Source organism: Triticum aestivum, chromosome 3D (genome assembly GCF_018294505.1).
Source record: "Triticum aestivum cultivar Chinese Spring chromosome 3D, IWGSC CS RefSeq v2.1, whole genome shotgun sequence".
Lineage (NCBI taxonomy): Eukaryota > Viridiplantae > Streptophyta > Magnoliopsida > Poales > Poaceae > Triticum > Triticum aestivum.
In genome coordinates this window covers 2,962,806-2,971,615 of record NC_057802.1, presented here as the reverse complement: position 1 = coordinate 2,971,615, position 8,810 = coordinate 2,962,806, and the positions used below count along the sequence as shown (strand labels likewise).

Here is an 8,810-nt window from a genome sequence, read left to right as displayed (position 1 = left end):
ATGGAGGACATGCTTTGATGTCCGGATAAGATGATTTCCGGCGCCAAAACATCTGAATTTAATTTGGCTACGCCTGTGGTTTAGTCGTACCTCAATCTTTGCAAAAGATTCTATCAGAACCTTGGTATATGAAGACATGACATCTTATCATTACGGGTTATTCTTGCGTGTTATGGATAACTACACTCAAGAATCACCAAAGAATAGTCAGTGCTAACATGAGCATTTTGTGGACATAAAAATGGACATAAGAACAAATATGGACATAAAAATCAGTGCTAACATGAGTCAAAACAAAAATGGACATAAGAAATATCAGGGCTAACATGAGTATTTTGTGGTACATGAATGCTATCCCAGTTAGAGCCTTGAGCCACTTTTTTTTGTTTTGTCTAACTTTAGTAAGTGGGATTTGCCCTTTCTCCCACTCCCGCTCGAGCATCTTTTCAAAGAAAAAACTACAGCAATCTAATGTTTTACAGTAGATCAACCACTTTACGTCTCCGGTGGTTAACACATCGATCAACCATGTACAAAGTCGAATAGAATCCAACAAAGCCGTGTTCTCAGCAGTAAAACATCATATGCACTAATTAATTGATTAAGTGCATACACAATCAAGCGTCATGAAAGAGATTGGATAAAGGCCAAAATAAACAAGACAAGAACAATAAAAGAGAGTGACAAAGGAATAAAGTGGCAGAGAGGAAGGGTGTTTACGTCCGGATATGATAATTTTCGGCGTCAAACCATCTGTATTTAATTTGGCTACGCCGATGCTTTAATCGGGTCTGAAATTCTTGCAAAACATCGTATTAGAACCTTGCTATACCAAGACATGGCATCTAATCCATTACGGATAATTTGTGCATATTATGGATAGCTACAGTTGAAACTCAGCATGGCACCCACACACATAAGAACAATCAGTGCTAACATGAGCATTTCTGTGATACATGAATGTTATCCTAGCTAGAGCATTTTAGCCAAAATGATTTTTTTGGTATAACTTTGGTAACTGGTATATGCCCTTTCTCTACCACCCACATGCAAGCATCTTTTCAAAGAAACAACTATGGTTATCTTATGTTTCATAGTATATCTATATATTCGGCCTCGATCATCTATTGATGTTAGCTTCTGCTGCAGGTCCTTTTCGCTAAAAAGCTAGCCATGAACGGAGCAAAAAAGAAGAAATAGTTGGATAGGTATCCACGCATATAAAACTAGATCACCTGCAGGAAGCGAGCGTGGTTCGTGCTACCAAACTACGTGCACAAATGAAGCAACAACGAAATTGGATGAACGGAAATATAAAACGGAAAGAAATTCTCAAAAGTTTATTTTTAAAAGGAAATATAACAAAGAAGACTGGCCTAGTAAAAAATACGAAGCCCAGTTCCTGATAGACCAGAATAGAAGAAACGGGCCGAGCAACTAAAAAAAAGAAGAAGAAACGGGCCCAGCAGAAAATCGAAGCCCGGTTGGAAAATTCTGCATGTGGACACAACAACAATGGGCCGAATTATAAAAGCAAACCCAACGAAAAAATATCAGAGCCAGGTTTCGATCCTGGGACCTGTGGGTTATGGGCCCACCACGCTTCCGCTGCGCCACTCTGATCTTCATGTTTACGTTTCGATCTCCGTTTACTTATGGATGAAGCCGCTTCATCTCAATGCATGCAGCCGCTCAGCTAGTTAGATGAAGCAGTCAGGTAATGCCTAAAAATATGAAAATTTTGGTGAAGGCCAGGAAAGTGAACAGATGAACATGTGCAATAGGCATTTTAAATCTCAGGCCTCTAGTTCAAACCTATTTAAATGAAATTCAAACACTTCCAATTTGGGTGAAACACTAATCGCACCTTAACATTCCTCGTAGCACAAATACATTGATCATCATTTCCACCAGAAAAAAAAATTACCATACACAGCTGTCTACAATCCTGACATAAATAAATTGGCCTATATCATCAAAACAGCAACGGAGAATCACTCCCAAAGACTACAGAGCCTTTTTTTTTACAATGATGATGAGACCTTCTACCCTCAATTCTGAGACCAGTCTTAAGGTCCAGTTACACTAAGCCTTGCTTTGCCCGCTCTGCACTTCAAAATCTACTATTGCCGAATGCACTCAAGCAGTTTCTTTCATCAACCCTGCACCCTATACTGCTCTGCATATGAGATCTTCAAAGATTCATACGTGCTGGTTAATTCAACGTGCAAGAAAATGACGGTCCTTTCATATCTACTGATCATTCAGAATCGTCTTCACTATACTGCTCTGCATCTTCTACACGAGAACGCCTCGGATGCTCATCAAGATCATCATCAACAGAAGATCTTCGTCGCTTTAAATTACCCTGCAGAGGAGAAACCTTTAGTTAAAGGTAATGGTATATGATCTAACATGGGGAGAGTTGGGGATAATAAACAGGTGAACAATCCCAAGAGCGAGAATGAGTCAACTGATTGCAAGAAACGCAGTAGCTACATATATGACTTGGCAAGAGGATGAACCGCCTACAAATATACTTCCTCCGGTCAAAAATATAAGGTGTATTGATTTTTTTTAAAGTCAAACCTAACTATATTTGACCAAGTTTATTGAGAAAAACTTCAATAGTTACAATATCAAATTCATATCATAAAAATTCATCATGAAATATATTTTCATATCCTATTTATTTGGTACCGTAGATGCTGATACATTTTTCTGTAAAATTGGTCAAACATAGAAATGCTTTGACTTTTGGAAAAAAACCAATACACCTTATATTTTGGACCGGAGGGAGTAGTATTAAATAGAGACGAAAAACTGAAGAACGAAAATGCTGCGGTATATAGTAGTAACAGTTCACTGAAAGTAAACTTTCATGCCAGCAGTTACAAAGGAAAAATGAGTCATACATGCATGCTGGATGATTCTCCATGCTCCATCTCATCACCATGTGATGTCCTGCTCACAGTAATTCTAGAAGGCACTGGGAAATGCTCGATTTCATCCCCAGATCTACCCTCTTTTGCTTTTTTCTTCTGCAACACTAGCTTGGTAGGAAGAGACTGCAAAATGGACAATAAAGCGTCAACCAAATGAGCAATGAATCACTGTCATATATCAGAATAAATAAAGTATGCACAGAGCAAGTTACCAAATATTTTGCTTCATCGTCATCAAATGAGACAAGGTAAGTCGTTGGATCTTGCTTGTCATCCCCCCTTACCTGAATCACGAGACAAGAAAAGGCATGTAGGCAGTTTTACACCAGCAGAACGAAAAGTAGACATAATCACAGACCCATTAGCAAAATGCCACATACTTCCCAGTGATATTCCCGAATCCAGGAGTACTGGAAGTCTTCATTTTCATCATCCAAGTCCTTGAGAAGCTAGACAAAACCATAGTCGTGATCAGATTATGATAATAATGCCAAAACAAATTATAACTATAACAGGTGACATTTCAAATAAAGATGTACTAGAGTCGACAAAAGGATGGATACCTCGTGGGGTGCTGGAGCCATGTATGCCAAAAATCTCTCTTGTTTTGCAGGGTCTGAACCACTGACTTGAAAACTTTTCATCAGAGCCTATCATGAGAACACGGAAAACCTTAGATATACTAGTAATCGTGTATGTGCAATGCACATTAATAATTAGTGGCATATTTCTTGCGTAATTAAAGATCTCAATTGTGCGTCCGATTCTATAAGATGGTGTTGAGTCTAAACATATCTACAACTTAAACGTGTTTGGTGCTCAACATTGGAGCGATCTGAACTGCTAGATCTCATGATTTGATGACTGAGATGGTTTGGATCTGCCCATTTGGTTCTTTCTATATTGGTACAGATATGAGGGTATATGGAGGCAGAACATCAGTGACGTATTAGCACAACGTCTCGAAATATATGCATTTGACATTAACATGCAATCAATATAAAATACCTGTTTCTACAATACATCCATATGAGCGTGTTAACATAACTATGAAGTAACTAAATCAGAAAGCTCAAGACAGAAGAAAAAGAAATGCAACACACCTGGGATTCGCATTCATCACGTACAGGTCTCTCTAGCTTGGTATATTGCTCCGAATCAGCTGTAGGATCTCCATCAAAATTCACCATAACAAATGGATCATTATACCTACAGAGGTGAGCAGAAAAGCAAATTTGAGATCACTTAAATTCATCCACCAGGTTATATGACTCCAAGGCAACACAAAAACCAAGGTGGTACCTTGAACAGCAAAACAGAAGAAATTATAGCATATATAAGGGAACATCACTTTTCCAACAACAATAAATTTTGGAACACACTAACCTGAAATTTATAGCTAGTGGGAAGTAAACATTTTTTTCTTAACATAGATAGGAAAGTGAATTGGCAACAAATCGTACTTCAATGAAATGACCATGCTCAACACACATCAGATGTCAAGAATGAAGAATTAAGTCTTCTAAATTATAATGACAGACACACAGAATAAAGTGTCATCTGAAAAGTCATACCTATCAAAATCGGGTACCAAAGGGAGAACAAACTCTGGCTCCATCCCTCGTTTAGTCTGGTGGACAGGGCGTGATTTAGCTGCTTTGAAGGATTCTGCAATGGCTTTGATCCGCTTCTGTCTGATATACACGTGCACAGAAAAATAATGTCATTGGGCTTGCACCAGGATTGCAAAACAGGCTAACCTTCAGAAACCAAAGAATAAACTAAGTAAAAGGAAAGTCGTGCCTATCATTAAGATTTTCGAGGACATTATCACGACCCTCCCTTGATTCTCGCCTTTCTTTTGCTTGCTTTTCAGTGATCGACTGGAATGGCCAAATTACCCTTTTTAGTATATAATGAAGTAATCGAGCACAATGTATGTAACTATATTTATAGAAGAATCAGCTGGCATTACCATTTTGGCTGCATCAGTAGTAAGTGGAGAAATGTACTGTGTTTTCACCAGCCAAGACATGCCTTTGTCGGTTGGCCTCTCCTTTTTCCTTATACCTTCTGGTTTAACAGGGGTGAGAACCTCGTCTTCACGCAGCAGCTCTTGATCTTCTGGAGCCAGGGGGCGATGAACAGAGGGAGGGCTAAATGTATGTTTGTCACTCAAGTTAGGGATGCTAGAAAGAATCATCAGAATGGTAGAAACATATGGCTGGCTTAATTCTTACTTGTATACACTCATATCAAGTAGGTCAAGAGGTATCCCGAGATCCTCAGGGACAATCATTTTAGGCATATAGTTTTCTCCAATGACGTGATCCTGTATTTGGTATATCTGTGAAAGGGCAATACACAGAAAAACATAAAGTAAGTATGGCTGCCCCAAGATAACTGCAACATGCAGAACGAAGTACAACTGAGAGAAACACCAACTAATAGTGTAATAAGAAAGCAGAGTATTGCAAATGTCATGGAAATGGCACAGGCTCTGTCTGTAAGAACAACAGTGGAGAGACCATTCACTCACACAAGATGATATGACTAACAAAATGATCATATTTGTATTAGACCCGGGCAGGGCAACGACACCATAGAGGCAGGCGTCCCACAGGGGCAAGGGGCAGATAGGCCAAGGAGCTTGATATATTTTATTTCTTCATCCCCATGAAGCATGCAGCAGCACATATACAAACAGATCTCCTTCCTACAACTTCAACTGACATAGAGAAGGAGATCATACTAGGATACCATATCTTGACTAAGGATGTCAATCAAGGATATCTCTAGAACAAACTTAAACCTGAGCAGCCTGTTGCTCTCCTTGCATGAGAAAGTGCTGCCAGGTACTGTTCACGCGAAGAATACCCCTTCCATTGCTGCACATAACATGCTGGGTCTCTTGGATTTGTGCTTGAAATATGACCAAATGGCTAAAATTGGGACTGATTCTAAAAGCAAATTCATGCTATGGGACTGACAGCAGTATAAATACAAGCTTAGACCTGCTATATGCCATATGCTCAAACAGGTTGCCTCAATAAAGAGAATGGTCATTATACTATAATGAGCTAGAAATTCATTTAATGCCTAAATAATAACAAATGAGTTAAAAATTCGCAAATTTGACAAGAGCAATGTAATAGGTATACTAAAACTATATAAGCAACATTGAAATGGCTTTCACTGCACCAAACATAAGTAACAGCAGAACAGAGCAATCTGATCAAAATAAGAATAGAAAACTACCGGTCCTTGTCCTTATTAAGAGGCAGCCATTTCAACTGTGCACTTGGGTCTGGCAGTTCATTCCTAAACCTGCATTAACAAGAAAGGCAAAAAAGGAAACATGGTCATACAGTAGTTTAATTCCGAAAGACGGAGATAAACATTTCATGCAAATCAGTTGCTCTTGCAAAGCTTCTCCCAATTTAGAAACATATATAGGCACACTTTTCAAAAGGAAACTGCCAATTGACGGAGTGATGCTTTCAGAACCATTTGGCCTACCGGTAAGCCTGCCTACTGCACAAAAGGGTTCGTCCTTCTAGTCTCACAACAAGAAATAGGTAGTGTTGAAGCATAACTCGTGATTCCTATGATGCTACTCCAGAATCATGCAGACGTGATCATTTCTCTAAGCACAAAAAGAAACAGCATATATGTCGAAAACATAAGAATCATTAGTAAGCAAAAGTTTGTGTAATAACAAAGCACATATTCCCAAAAGCTTAGAAAAAGGGAAGGTCAGGCTATGAATCATAATGCCACTGACTTCACCAATGACAGTGCAGTTGCACCAAAATCCAAACAGGTCGTTTGTCGCTTGTCCTGATTCAGCAGTAGATTTTGGTTGGCAATTGCTCGGATTGCCAACCAAAATACCCAAGTGCGTGATAAGCATAATAATTTGCCCAAGCACACATTTTTTTAAACACTGAGAGGACTCCAATATCCTCGAACTAGCACTTGCAGAGACCAAAAGTCTAAAATTTGCTATACTCACTTGTGCTTGCAGAGGAACGTTGTCGGCTTCTTGAGCCGATTCTCGAACCTCTCGGTGTTGGCCGCGGCGGCTGGGCGAGACGCTGTCGTCGCCGGCCGAGCCCCAGCTGATGGCTGGAGGTGGCGGCTCTGCTGCTGTGGCTGCTGCTGCTGCGTGGCGGCGCGCACCTTCTGTGTCTTTTGTAGAATGGTGGCCTGCGACTGGCGCATCAGCTGCTGCTGCTTCCGGTCCTCCAGCTTCTGCTTCTCATACTCGCGCTTCTTCCTCGCTCGCCGCTCCTCCTCCGACTCCACCCTCGGCAGCGCCGCCTTGGCCTGCCGCTCCTTTGGCGGCGGCGGGGGGGCCTCCCGTGGGGGCGGCTGGGGCTGGGCCGGAGGCGGTGGCGGTGGCGGCGCGGAAGGGGGAGCAGACACTGGTGGTGGCGGTGGAGGGGGCGCTTGATTGCTGTTCCCGCCGTACGATGGCGGCCGCGGGGGCTGGTAATACATCTGGGGCGGCGGCGGCCGCTGCTGCTGCTGCTGCTGCGGGGGCGCGTGGCCGAAGTACTGAGGCTGGTGCGGAGGGGGCGGTCCGGGCGGGGGCGGCGGCGGCGGCGCGTGGAACGGCGGCGGCGGCGGCGCGTGGAACGGCGGCGGCGGCGGCGCGTGGAACGGCGGCGGCGGCGGCATGTGGCCGTACCCCGCTTGCGGCTGCCCGTACGGGTTGATAGGCGGGGCCTGCGGCGGGAAGGGCCCCTGAGGCGGCGGGTACGGCCGGTAGGCCATCGCGCGCCGGAGGCGGCTAGGGTTTCCTCAAACCCTAACCCCAGCAGCACACCAGCCCCACTGTCGCAGCGGGTGGCGGGTCTAGCACTGGGGAAATCAGGGGCGGCCGCGCTGGGTCGCCGGCGGCAGAGCGGGCACCCCTTTTGATCCTTGACCCGGCGGAGCTGGATGCGGCGCGGCGACGGGGAGAGCACGCGGTTTGACGCCCGGCGGCGGCGCTGTCTCGGCACTTGTGGCGTCCAAGGACGAAGGGTTGTGCTCCGGAGAGAAAACGGGCCGGACTGGGCCGCGTCTAAATTCGAAGGAAAGCCCAATTAGCTGCACTTGCAGTGGTTCGCACGGGTGAAAATCGAATCCCGATCAGTGCTCGCCTTCCTTTTCAAATCGCCAGCTCCACGCCGCACTAAAAAAAACCTGTCAAAAAGAACTGAAACATGTTGGCTATTCTGATTGACCGCTTCAAGTAGAACGATCAGATTGCAGAGTAATGTCACACTTTGTGGATGATGGGTCGGTGGTCTCCCTATTCTACAATATGCCAATGATACAATTATTTTTTATGGAACATGACCTGAACAAGGCTCAACAGCTATAACTCTTACTTTCAGCGTTTGAGCAAATGTCAGATCTTAAAATTAGCTTTCATAAAAGTGAATTTGTGTTGCTTTGAAGAAGCTGGTGAGGTAACAGTCGATTACGCTGACCTGTTTGGTTGTGCGCAAGGTCAATTTCTGATTAAATATTTTAAAATTATGATTCATTATCAAGGTCTGACTAATGCAGAGTGAAAACATGTAAAGGGGCGCTTAGAGAAATGATTGAGTAGCTGGAAATACAAGTTTCTCTCTGTTGGAGGATGGCTGGTCTTGATCAGTTTTATGCTCACAAATATGGTCTTGATTAATTCCATCCTTACAAATATTCCGGGTGAAAACATTTTTGTCCGTTATGGACTCGGCAGAGGCGACGCCTAGTGTCGTTCTCCCTCTTGGGTGGTTGTCATGGAGTGCAGGTGTTGTAAAGCGTTGTGTGAGGTTATACTCAGTTGTTGTTGCACTCTATTTCCGTAGCATACTCATGTGCATC

General features: G+C 43.2%; 1 pseudogene; it reads right to left on the bottom strand.

Annotated features, from left to right (window-relative positions):
- Nucleotides 1-1,760: 1,760 nt before the first annotated feature.
- LOC123076750 (protein PAF1 homolog) lies at nt 1,761-7,994 on the bottom strand (annotated as a pseudogene).
- Nucleotides 7,995-8,810: the final 816 nt, after the last annotated feature.